This window comes from Mus musculus, chromosome 1 (assembly GCF_000001635.26).
Source record: "Mus musculus strain C57BL/6J chromosome 1, GRCm38.p6 C57BL/6J".
In the NCBI taxonomy this organism is placed as follows: domain Eukaryota; kingdom Metazoa; phylum Chordata; class Mammalia; order Rodentia; family Muridae; genus Mus; species Mus musculus.
Genome location: NC_000067.6, coordinates 21,369,754 through 21,382,818, shown reverse-complemented (window position 1 = coordinate 21,382,818; position 13,065 = coordinate 21,369,754). Strand labels below are relative to the sequence as shown.

Here is a 13,065-nt window from a genome sequence, read left to right as displayed (position 1 = left end):
AGGGTTACTTGCTACACCAATGAAAACCTTGTTGCCCAAATCTGCCCCTTACAAGGTATAAAAAGTATGTTGTTTCGTTGTTCTTGGTCTTTCATTTGACCTGTGTGCTGACAGGGAAGTCCCCAATATGTTGGATCAATAAAAATCCTCATGTGGTTTGCAGCAATGGCCGTGGTCTCTGTGGTCTTTGTGAGTGAGGGTCTTTTGACGAACTACAACACTGACAGAGAACTAGGAACCTTAAGAGTGTACTCAAGGAGAGCAGGCTTCATTGAATCATTTCAGTGTCCTGGGCAAGCTGAACACAGTTGCCTCAGGCTCCCTTCCATAATTTCAGAGATTCCCTTGATTTATTTGGGACTTTTTTGTTTTGTTTTGTTTTGTTTTTCTTTTTGTTTTATTTTATTTTATTTTATTTTGATTACTTGTTTGTTCTTTTTTCTTTAATCTGGGTTTCACTAAAAAAAACCAGGCTGTGCTTAAGTTTGTCACCTTCCTTCCTGAGGCTGTACAGCTAATTGTCAACTTGTCACCATGGCAGCAAGATAACATTAGCTTCTTTGGGTTTGTTTGTTTTGTTGGTTATTTTAGTTTGGTTTTTGTTGTTTTGAGTTTTTTTTGTTATTCTTGTTTGTTATGGTTTTGTTTGTTTGGTGCCAGTCTTGAACCCAGACCCCTTAGTTCTAAAATAGTTCCCAGCCACTAGGATTCTCTGTTTCAGGATGACTAATTTTGAACAGTTGTTATGATCTCAACTCATTAAGAAACTTCACATCCAGGCGGTGGTGGTGCACGCCTTTAATCCCAGCACTTGGGAGGCAGAGGCAGGCAGATTTCTGAGTTCGAGGCCACCCTGGTCTACAGAGTAAGTTCCAGGACAGACAGGACTACAGAGAGAAACCCTGTCTAGAAAAACAAAAAAGAAAGAAACTTTACAGGAGACTGGGGGTTGTTCTTTGTTCATTTGTTTTATTGTGTAGAGGTTCTTAGTGGCTCAGGCTGCTCTGGAACTCTTTAGATAGCACAGACTAGAGCTGCCTTCTTCATGTCTGTCTCAGGCTTCTGAGAACTAGGATTAGAGATGTGTGCCTCTCCATCGTGCTTTAGAAGAAATTTGGTTTTGTTTGTTTGTTTGTTTGTTTGTTTGTTTGTTTATTGGAGACAGAATTTCTCTGTGTAGCCCTGGCTGTCCTGACCCTCACTCTGTAGATGAGGCTGGCCTCAAATTAAGAGATCCACCTGCCTCTGCCTCCCTGTTGCTGGGATTAAAGGTGTGGGCCACTATCCCAGTCTTTGAAGAGTTATTTACATTTCAGAGGAAAGATCACTGGTTTCTTATCAGCCTACAGCTGTGAGCTCTTAGGATTTTATTCCTTCCACCTTTGTTCTTGTTTGTTTGCTTGCTTGCTTTATCTTTTGTTCTTCTTTCTTTCCTATTCATCCTTTCTTTTTCTTTTCCTTCACAGTTCCCTTTTGGATCCATGGTATACACAGTCAGCCATCAGACTTGTCAAGCACATGGTATTGATCATCCTGTAAGATCACTGATGTTCCCAAGAGTGTGAAACAGTATCTGGGGTAAAGTTGGAATGATAATAGGACTTTTACATTCCTGCCTTAGTGGCCAAATGTGGTGGCTCACAGCTTTAATCCCAGCACCCAGGGGGCAGAGGCTGACAGATCTCTTTAAATTCACAACCACCTATGTCTTCTTAGTTTAAGGATTACCAGGATTGCATAGGGATACCCTGTCTGAAAAAAAATTCATGCCAAACCCTTTCTGGTTCCCTTATTCATCTGCTAAACTCAGACTAATTTCCTCTAAACTAGGAGACTACTCCCCTCTGTACATGTAAGGAATTCTGTGAGGTTTCTTCTCAGTCTTTACCACACTGAATCTTCTGTAGCCACAGAGGCAGGCATCCTGATAGGACCTGATCACCTGAGATCCACCTCAGCACAGCTTACCTGGGAGCTTGAAAAAGGTCCTGAATAAAACACACACTACTGTCAGATCAAATGGTCAAAGTTTCTTAGAGATTGATAAACCTGCAGCAACTCAGAGCCAGGGTCCAAGAGACCTTCTTACTCCAAAGGACATAATGAAGCATCTAGAGAGACTGTCACTGTGGACAATATGAGACAGTGCTTAAATGGGATTCAGCTGATTATTTGAAAATCCTACTTTTCCTTTGCTTGGGTGTCATGTGGTCCCTTGCTGGCCTACATCTCATTGTATAGCTCAGAACTCTCTGAAACTCACAAAGCTCCCCCTCCCTTTCCTTTCACAGGCCTGGAATTAGAGTCATAGAGCACAGGCCCTGCCACAAACACTTATTCTTAGTACTATAAATAATCTAAGAGATCAGAGTCTAGAGAACAAAGCCAAGGCTCAGAATCATGTGTCCACCTGTATCTTTATTAGAACAAATAGTAACAGATTAATCTTCAGGAAACTACAAGTATCAGCAAGAATTCCTAGAAGACAACTTTCTCTGTAAAGGACTTAAATGGACATCTGTTAAATCCGTATAGTTACATCATGTGCCAAGTAAATACTACCATGAACCAGTTTGATTTAAAACCTGTTGCTACTGCTAGTCTAGCCAGGCTCCCCTGCACTTTTAAAAACAATTTGCTTTAATCAGTTAGTCCTGGTTTAACACACCCTAAGTGGCTGTTGACAAGAAAGAAGCAATTTACATCTTGTTTCCACTCCCACCTGCTAGATTGTACCTCTTGGGAGACAATGTAGCCATTCCAGACCTTGGAGACTGCCTCGCATAGAAATTTGACCACTAGGTTGAACTAGTGAAGACAAAGAAAAGAGACCAACATCAAAGGCATTGCCTGTTACTTCAACATGTTTTATTAGAACTCTTTGCCAGAATCTTACACCTAGAAGTGTGTAATCTTATACCTTACACTGCTTGAGAGAGCCAGTGTGGTCCACCAATTCAAGCTTCCTTAATGATCTTTCACTTGTTTTCTCAAATTGATAAAGAACGTCTCCCACCTGCTGTTTTCCCAAAGCAGTTACCAAAGGAGATCTGTGAACTTATGAATACAAGGAATACTAACAGAATACTAACAGAACCACAAGCAACCAATTAACTGTCAAAGGACACATCAAGTAACTATAAACTACTATAGAAGTCCTGTCACGCAATCAGGAAACCAAATACTGCTCCCCGATTCTGGATGAAGCTCCAGGCCTTGCTCTGTCAGAGGATGAAGCAGGATATGGAGCAGCATCATCTTGCCTGAGAAGGGAATGTAAGAGGAACAAAAGACATTGTAGGGTTAAAATATCAACCCACTCTGGTCCCCCCACATAATCCATTAATAACTGCCCACATCCTTACTGACTTCACCCCATAAACCAGTATGACTCTATGATCTCCATGTCTTTGCTACACTCTGTGTTAATATCTGGTTTACCAGCTAACTGAGAGGCCCTTCAGAATGTGTGGTGCTATGCATCTACTCCTAAAGAGGTATCAAAGAACTAGCTTTCATCCAGAAGTCTGGATTTCAATTCCCAGCAACCACTTCGCTGCTCATGAGATCAGATGCCCTCTTGTGTTGAAAGAACCTAGTGGGGAAACCCCCACCCAATTCCCAATTCGGCGTACACCCAAAAAAATCACGAAGGACCATCTCTTGATGTAATTACATGAGGACGTTTAATTACGGAGCTCCGGACTGACATTTATCCCACACAGGAGATAACGGATGTCGGCCATGAGGCTTTAATGCTAGAGGTTTTTATGGGGTAAGGGGTTTAGGGGTGTGGAATTCAGCATAGGGGCACACTATTGGCTTATTCAAACATTAACAGAAAGGGCATCAGGACTTTGTTCCTGTGGGCTGGGGGCTTATCTTTGTTCACATAGCAACCAGTTGATGTATGACTTTACCTGGCGTCAAGGGGCAATAGACAGAGGGGAGATTCCGGCCAGATGGTGTTGACTTAGAGAATATGGCCCTGCTGGTCCTTGCATACATTTTTATCTTTACAGTCAAGATGTTCTTAGGAAGGCCTTAACAACAGCCCTGCCCTGGCATGCCTGGGGGCTGTTCTGCTTTGTTCTCAGTCCCAGGCCTGGGCCGTGGGCTCCTAAAAAACTCACAAGTTACAATATTTCATATTCCTTCACTGTCAGGCAGCTGTACATGCTTTATTTATTTATTTATTTATTTATTTGGTTTTCTGAGACAGGATTTCTCTGTGTAGCCCTGGCTGTCCTGGAACTCACTTTGTAGCCCAGGCTGGCCTTGAAGTTAGAAATCTGCCTGCCTCTGCCTCCCAAGTGCTGGGATTAAAGGCGAGTGCCACCACCGCCTGGGAGAGACCAGTTATCTTTATGAAGCCCTGGCTGTCCTGAGACTCACAGGGATCCTCCTGAGTGCTAGGATTAAAGGTGTGCTTCCTTCAACATTCAGCCTTTCAAGCAAGGTTTGTGTGCTTAGGATAAAGCATAAGTAAGCCACCTGTCCTGTGAGTTTTGCTTAAGCACTACAAGCCCTTTGGGGATTTGGTTCCCCTTGTTCATCTTCATGTGCTGCTCCCTTTTTTATCCTACTAAGGCTTTTTTGGACCAGAGACATAAGAGGTCACCATTCAGTGTATGAACACAGACGCTGTCCCCGAGGAGGGAGCAGTCACACTTACAGATTATCAAAATATTTCCCAAGTTTGTAGCATGTAACATTCCCAAGGTAGAGTGAGACAATAGAATAAATTTCTTAAGTTATTGACTGGTGGCTGATCTAGTGCCTTCGCTGATCAACTGAACTCTGAGGCCCTTCCCCTCTCCATGCAGAGGATCTAATCTCATGGGCAGGTAACCTGGAAAAAGCTATAAATATAAATAATGTCCTTCTTTTCATGTGTGCCGGTAGGATTTCCCAACCAGATTCACTAGCTGAGAGTGACCCTCAGTATCAAAAGACCTCAATCTTTGTCATTCAATACAGCTGCAGTGTGTTCTTTTTTAACCCACACATACTTAATACAGATATTTGATTTTTTAATTTTTTAAAATTTTTTTGTTGTTGTTTTTGTTTTTGTTTTTGGAGACAGGATTTCTCTGCATAGCCCTGGCTGTCCTGGAACTCACTTTGTAGACCAGACCAGCCTCAAAGTCAGAAATCTGCCTGCTTCTGCCTCCCAAGTACTGGAATTACAGGTATGTACCACCATACCAAGCTCAGATAATTGATTTTTAAATGTTCATCTTCGCTGGGCAGTGGTGGCATATGCCTTTAATCCCAGCACTCTGGAGGCAGAGATTGGTGGATCTCTGTAAATTTAAGGCCAAGATTAAAGTGTACAGACAGAGTTCTGGGACAGTTAGGGATACATAGATAAGCCCCACCTTGAAAACCATTTTTAAAAAATCATCTTCAAATGACCAGGTGGCCCAAGTTTGCCCTTGATCCCAGTACTCAGGAGGCAGAGGCAGGTGAATCCCTGATCCTCTCAGGTCCCCGCTGTGATGCACTGTTCAGTGCAGGCTAATGTGGGAAGTCACCAGAACACCTCCTGCTGCCCCCTTCTGCTAGCATTTTGATGCATACTGAGCTATCAAAGCAGTTATCTGCCAGGGAATGGATTGCTCACTGAGTACCATGCCATTCTCAAATACAATTCTGCTCATTACTAGAATAAAGAATGCTTCTATGAATAAAACTCAAGGATAAGAGCAGACATTTCAAAAACAAGGCCCCAAATCATGTCCCAAATCCACTCTGGAAGTTTGTTGTCTTTACTATTAGCCCATTCCCAAAACTGTCCTGACTGACCAATAAGGTCACAGAAGCAGCCTTAAGTAAGAAAATAAAGATCTTGCCTAACCATAGGCCAAGCAGTTTTCTAGGCCCATCATGGAGCATTCCCTGAGCTTTGTAGGATCTCAGAAGAGACAAACTCTAGGTTGCCTTCCCTCATTGGATTATTAGTATTGATTTGGAGGGCTTGCTTCAGTATCCAGGAGGCTTTTTTGACACAGGGTTGTCATGTATCTATGTTGATCTCAGGCTTTAGTTGATCCTCTGGGCTCAACTTCCCTCATGCTGTTGTTACAAGCATGCAAAACAATGCAAGCTATGTTGGCTTTGTTGAGACAAAGTCTGTCTATGGTTGGGAGACTGGTCAAGAAATTGAGATCTGGGCCTAGGCAGTGATGGTGCTCACGTTTAATCCCATTGCTTAGGAAGCAGAGGCAGGTGGATATCTGAGTTGGAAACCAGTCTGGTTCACACAGAGCAAGTTCCAGGACAGCCAGGTTACTAAAGGGAGAAGTCTTCTTTCATGAAACAAACAAACAACAAAAACAACGAAATCAAGATCCTATTTTGGCTCATACCATTAATCCTAGCATTTAGAACGCAGAGGTAGGAAGAACCTGAGTTTGGGGATAGTGTGCTCTACATAGAGAGGTAATGTACAACCAGTGTTACACAGAGAGACTCTATATCAAAAAGGGTGAAGGGAAGACAGACAGTGACGGAGATATCCTCTTCCCTCAGCTTCTAGTGTGTTGGAAGTATGAACAGATTCCCCTACCACCATGCCCTGTTCCTTGGAACCATCAGAACTGTAGTTCTCACTGAGCAGATTAAAAGGTTTCACCTGCACCCTTGCTTCTATCTCCTTCCCATTCCTAAACTCAAAAACCTTTCTGACTATGGGAGACTAATTCTGAAAGCTCAGTCAATCACAGAACTGAAATATGTCCTCAAAGTCCTTGCAGGGAGTGGAGCAGATGATAAGATGTATGTACAACACTAGGAGAGACTCCTCCATAAGCAGCCCCACAGGACCCCAGCAGGGAGGAACCCCACAGGAGGCCTCAGCATCCTGCCCTCAGCTCAGAATGACTGTGACAGATGCCTACAGTTGAAAAAGTTAACTTTATCAAACTTCATTTTAGAGTCCAGTTTAGAAACAAATCCATCCTATCCTCTGCTTTTCTCGTGACATCATATCCTCTTCTCAGCTGGCATCAGCTGCAGCATACAGCATGTCATCGTCATTGTCATTGGGATAAAAATATAACCTGACCAGGAGATGTGCCTTCTACAAGTAAGACAAGCACTTGGGAAACTGAGGCAGGAAGCCTATGAGTTTAAGCCTAAGTCCAGCCTAGATAATGTAGTCAGGTCATACACAGTCCAAGAAGGGTAAAGACAAAAAGCAGAAGGAGTGGAGGAAAAGTTTGTGGTTATTGATAGCCCAACCCCATTCAGGATATGGAACCTATTAGCCCTTCCTCAAAGCACTTATGAAAAGAGGCCAACATGGATCCATGGCTATCTGGTAGAAGAAACTAGCTGAAATCCAAGACATACAAACAGCAACAGCCATGAGCAGAGGAACATGATGGTCTATGAACTCTTGACCTGGAGAAAGCTTCAACTCCTTGACTCCATCCTCAAGCTCTCAGGCTCTGTCACACTCTGCTGGGACACTTTCAGGGGCAAACTGCTTAGTGTCCACAAGATGGTGACCAGAGGATCAGCACATTTCTTTAATTACACTGGGACACAGGAAGGAGACAGGAAACATTTCTCCCAAATACAGAAGAAATGTACTTTTCCAACACTTCATTAAACCAATGCCATGCCAAATGCATAATTCCTGAAGTATTGATATCACAGTGTGTGATCAGATTAGTCAAAACCATGCCCATTCCTGACTGAATCTGAGACAGTCCATTAGACCCACCCTACTAACACTATTCTTACTAGGCTAGTTTTTGTTTGGTGATGCATGCCCTTAACTTATCACTTGAGAGACAGAGCCAGGATGATGTCTGTGAGTTCAAGGCCAGCCTGAACTAGATACTGAGTTCGTGCACAGCCACAGCTTCATAGGGAGACCATGTCTCAGAAAAAAAAGAAAGAAAGAAAGAAAGAAAGAAAGAAAGAAAGAAAGAAAGAAAGAAAGAAAGAAAGAAAGAAATAGTGGGGCAGATGTAGAGATGGCTCTGTCATTAGTAATACTGGATACTCTTCCAAACGATCCAGGCTCAATTCCTAGTACCCACACAGTAGCTCACAATTTTTTGTTTTGTTTTATTTTTTGTTTTTTGAGACAGGGTTTCTCTGTGTAGCTCTGGCTATCCTGGAACTCACTTTGTAAGACGAGGCTGGCCTTGAACTCAGAAATCCACCTGCCTCTGCCTCCCAAGTGCTGGGATTAAAGGCAAGCACCACCACTGCCTGGCTAACCTCACAATTTTCTAAGTCCAGTTTCATGGTATCTGAACGGGTCCCAGTAGAGGGTGACAGAGTCTGAGAGCTTGAGAATAGATTCAAGGACTTGATACTTTATCCAAGCCAAAATATCATAGACCATACTCACATGAACTTGCATGCAGGCAAAACACCAATGAACGTAAAATAAAAACATAAAATAAAAATAAATCATTTTTTAACATTTCAAAGACAGAAAGAAACCAGAAAAACAAACAAAAAATGGAATATATCAGGTTCAGTTACTATTCTGAAACCAATAAACCAAATTGTTCAATTACTGACCAAGGAAAGTGGGTGACTATATTGGTAGCTTCAGACCAGTCTAAACCGTCTCAGGACACTCCCCTATGGTCATACTCTGTTCAGGACACTGCTCAGGACAGTGTAGCCTTGCTAGACCCTGAAGACAAGGTCTTGCCCAGAAATTCTACTAGTTTGGATTAGTGAAGACAAAGAAAAGAGACCAACATCAAAGGCATTGCCTATTACTTCAACATGTTTTATTAGAACTCTGCCAGAATCTTATACCTAGAAGTGTGTAATCTTAGACCTTACACTGCTTGAGAGTGCAGGTGTGGTCCACCAATTCAAATTTCCTTAATGATCTTTCACTTGTTTTTTCAAAGCCTGATGAAGAACTTCTCTCACCTACTGCTTTCCCAAAGCAGTTACCAAAGGAGATCTGTGAACTTATGAATACAAGGAATACTAACAGAACCCCAAACAACCAAACAACTGTCAAAGGAAAGTCATGTAACTATGAACTACCACAGAAGTCCAATCACTCAATCAGGAAACCAAATACTGCTCCGCTATTCTGGATGAAGCTCCAGGTCTTCCCCTGTCAGAGAATGAAGCAGGATATAGAACACCATCGACTTGCCAGAGAAGGGAATGTAAGAGGAACAAGAAATTCAGAAGGACATTGCAGGGGAAGAAATCATCTCACCCACGCACCCCCACCCCAATCCATTCATACCTTCCCACTACCTGGCTGACTTAATCTCATAAACGTATATGACTTTATACTCTCCTAGTCTATACTGCACTCTGAGTAATCTCTGGTTTACCAGATGACCCAGAGGCCCTTCAGGAGGTATGGTGCTTTACAGCTACTCCTAAAGAGGCATCAAAGCACTGCATTTCCTCCAGAAGTCCAGATTTCAATTCCCAGCAACCACTTGGTGGCTCATGAGATCAGATGCCCTCTTCTGGCAGGCAGCTATACAAGCAGATAGAGCACTCATATACATAAAGTAAATAAATCTTCAAACAATGAGGCACCAAGGCCTCCACCATGATCCTGTCAAGGATGCCTACCTTTAATTTTATTGATTAATTTTATCGAAACTGTTCTTACTCCCCACTTTTCTGATAACGTCCATCACCCACAGCCTTGCCTTAAGTGGCCCCACCACAGTGACTCGGGTTTGGCCTGTGGGTGTGAACCATCTTTCCAGCTGGATGAGGGTGTTACTGTGGACCTCCAGGGTGTGAAGGTATTCATCATCAGGGCCTGTTCACAGAAGAGGTAATAGCACACGTAAAACACCAGCACTTGGTTGGGGGTGGGGTGGGTAAACAGGAGGCCTTGAAGGTTGATGCCTAAGGTGATAGAAGGAAATTAAGATGAAGATGAGCCCGGCATGGTGGCCCATGCCTTTAATCCCAGCACTTGGGAGGCAGAGGCAGGATTTCTGAGTTCAAGGCCAGCCTGGTCTACAAAGTGAGTTCCAGGACAGCCAGGGCTATACAGAGAAACCCCGTCTCAAAAACAAACAAGCAAAAAGATGAAGATGACAGCCACCTACCAGATATGTCTTCGTCCTGGTCCTCTTACCTGTCAAACACCAGTGGGCTGTGGAAGTAGTCCTTCTCATTCCACTGCGTGTTCCTGCCTGGGTTACTCCTGTAGACTCCTACTAGCTTTAGAACAGAGCGATTGCAGACAGCTGGTTGTTCAGTACAAAGGCACTTCCAGTCTTAGGAGCTATATATGTATACTCACTCCCAAATGGCCAATTTGACCGACCTGAGGGAGGAGGCACTAATGTCTCTACCTTCTCCCTTCAACACCCATTTAAACACTCTCTGTGATTACTATTAGATGATATATTTAGGCTTCACTTGAATGTCTAAATACCTAAAATTATCTTCTTTATAATATCAAGAATTCTGGAGATCTTCACACCATGGAGATCCGCCTGTCTCTGCCTCCCTAGTGCTGGTATTAAAGGTGTGGGCTACCACACCTGTCTTTTAAGAGATATTTATATTTAATAAGAAAGATCAATGTTTTATCAGGGTAAATGCTATTAGCTCTTAAATTTTTATTTCTTTTGACCTTGTTTTTGTTGTTCCTGCTTCTCTCTTTCTTCCTCTCTTTGTTTCTCTCTCTCTTTCTTCCTCCCTTCCTCTTTACCTTCAGAGTTCCCTTTTGGATCCAAGGCATACAGTGAGCCATCTGGCTTGTCAAGCACATGGTGTTGATCACCCTGTAAGATCACAGAAGTTCCCAGGAGTGTGAAACAGTGTCTGGGTAAAGTTGGAATGATAATAGGACTTTTAAATTCCTCCCTTAGTGGCCATGTGAGGTGGCTCACAACTTTAATCCCAGCACCCAGAGGGGAGAGGCTGACAGATCTCTTTAAATTCACAGTCACCCAGGTCTTCATAGTTTAAGGATTACCAGGATTATATAAGGATACCCTGTCTGAAAACAAACAAATTTATGCCTAAATCCTTTCTGGTTCCCTTATTCATATGCTAAACTCAGACTAGTTTCCTCTAAACTAGGAGACTGCTACCCTCTGTGCCTGTAAGGAACTCTGTGAGGTTCCTGCTAAATCCACACCAAGGTGCCAGCAACAGGCTGGAACCCTGATCATCTGAGATCACCTAAGATCACCTGAGATCAGCACATCTTACCTGGGAGCCTAAAAAAAAGATCTTGACTATTTAAAACACACACTCCTGTCAGAATCAAATGATCAAAGGTTCTTGGAGATTGATACCTGCAGCAACACAGAGTCAGGTTCTAAGAGACCTTCTTAATCCAAAGAGATAATGAAGGCATCATATTGTCACTGTAGACAATATGAGACAGTGCTTAAATGTGATTCAGCCCATTATTTGAATGGTGAATTTTGTTTTGTTTCATTTCGAGACAGGGTTTCTCTGAATAGTCCTGGCTGTCCTGGAACTCACTTTTAGACCAGGCTGGCTTTGAACTCAGAAGTACGCCTGCCTTGGCCTCCTGAGTGCTGGAATTAAAGGCGTGTGCCACCACACCCAGCTTCAGCTCATATTTCAAAAACCTACTTTCCTTTGCTTGAGTGTCATGTGGTCCCTTGCTGGCCTACATCTCATTGTATAGCTCAGAACTCTCTGAAACTCACAAAGCTCCCCCTCCCTTTCCTTTCACAGGCCTGGAATTAGAGTCATAGAGCACCAGGCCCTGCCACAAACACTTATTCTTAGTACTATAAATAATCTAGCCGGGCATGGTGGCACAAGCCTTTAATCCCAGCACTCAGGAGGCAGAGGCAGGCAGACTTCTGAGTTCCAGGCCAGCCTGGTTTACAAAGTGAGTTCCAGGACAGCCAGGGCTATACAGAGAAAGCCTGTCTCGAAAAACCAAAAACAAAACAAACAAACAAACAAAAAACTAAGAGATCAGAGTCTAGAGAACAAAAACAAGGCTCAGAATCATGTGCCCACCTGTATCTTTATTAGAACAAATAGTAACAGGTTAATCTTCAGGAAGTTACAAGTATCAGCAAGAATTCCTAGAAGACAACTTTCTCTGTAAAGGACTTAAATGAACACCTATTAAATCTGAGTTAGTTGAAATTATGTCTTCTGGACATAATCTGGGCCAATAGGCAGCCCAACAGGGTCACATTTGCTACATTAAAATGTTTAAAGTGTTGTGGGTCCTAAGTTTATGATCTGGAGACCCAGCATTGCCTATACCAGAGAGAACTACTGGAAGATTGATTGTGGAACAAAAAAATGAAACCTGAGTATTACAGATGGACAAAATCGAAAGTCAATGTCCATTGCTGATAGGAACATGGATATGTCAAGCACCTAAAAGTTTGAGACACATTGTAAAGGCAAGATCTTCCTCTGAACAAGAGAATGGATGTTCCATCTGCAAAAAGTGTCAAGCATTCTTTTCTTCACTAGTACTATTGTAGTTTGAGTGTGTCATAATAGGGGCAACCTTCCATGAGAAGATTGTCCCCCTTTGTTAAGTGCATAATAAATGTGTTGACTTTGAAAAAAAAAATTGTGTGCCAAGTAAATACTACCATGAACCAGTTTGATGTAAAAACTAACTATGGCAGGTCACCCTGGCAGTAGTCTAGCCAGGCCCTCCTGCAATTTTAAATACAACTTGCTTTAATCAGACACTCCCAGTGAAACAGCCTAATGTGCTTCTATGTGAGAGAAGCAATTTACATCTTGTTTCTACTCCCACCTCCCAGATTGTAATTCTTGGGAGAAATTGTAGCCTTCCCAGACCTTGGAATCTGCCTTGCCCAGAAATTCTACCACTAGGTTGGATTAGTGTAGACAAAAGAGACCAACATCAAAGGCATTGCTGTCACAGATCACCTTTGCCAGAATCTTATACCAGCAAGAGTGTAATCTTATGCCTTACAATGCTAGAGATTGCCAATATGGTCCACAATTCAAAGTTCCTTGACTATCTTTTATTAATTTTTAAAGGCCGATGAAACACCTGTCCCCCACCCACCCACCCACCACCACCACCAACAACAACACTGCTTT

General features: G+C 42.7%; 1 long non-coding RNA gene and 2 pseudogenes across 1 annotated transcript; 1 reads left to right on the top strand and 2 right to left on the bottom strand.

The window, feature by feature from the left end:
- The first annotated feature begins 1,510 nt into the window (after window positions 1-1,510).
- On the top strand, window positions 1,511-13,031 carry Gm33147. The gene is made up of 3 exons (XR_001778839.1): window positions 1,511-1,535; window positions 10,696-10,804; window positions 13,003-13,031. It is a non-coding gene; the product is annotated as a predicted gene, 33147 (long non-coding RNA).
- Gm16533 (predited gene 16533) lies at window positions 2,400-3,265 on the bottom strand (annotated as a pseudogene).
- On the bottom strand, window positions 8,649-10,463 carry Gm2709 (predicted gene 2709; annotated as a pseudogene).
- Window positions 13,032-13,065: the final 34 nt, after the last annotated feature.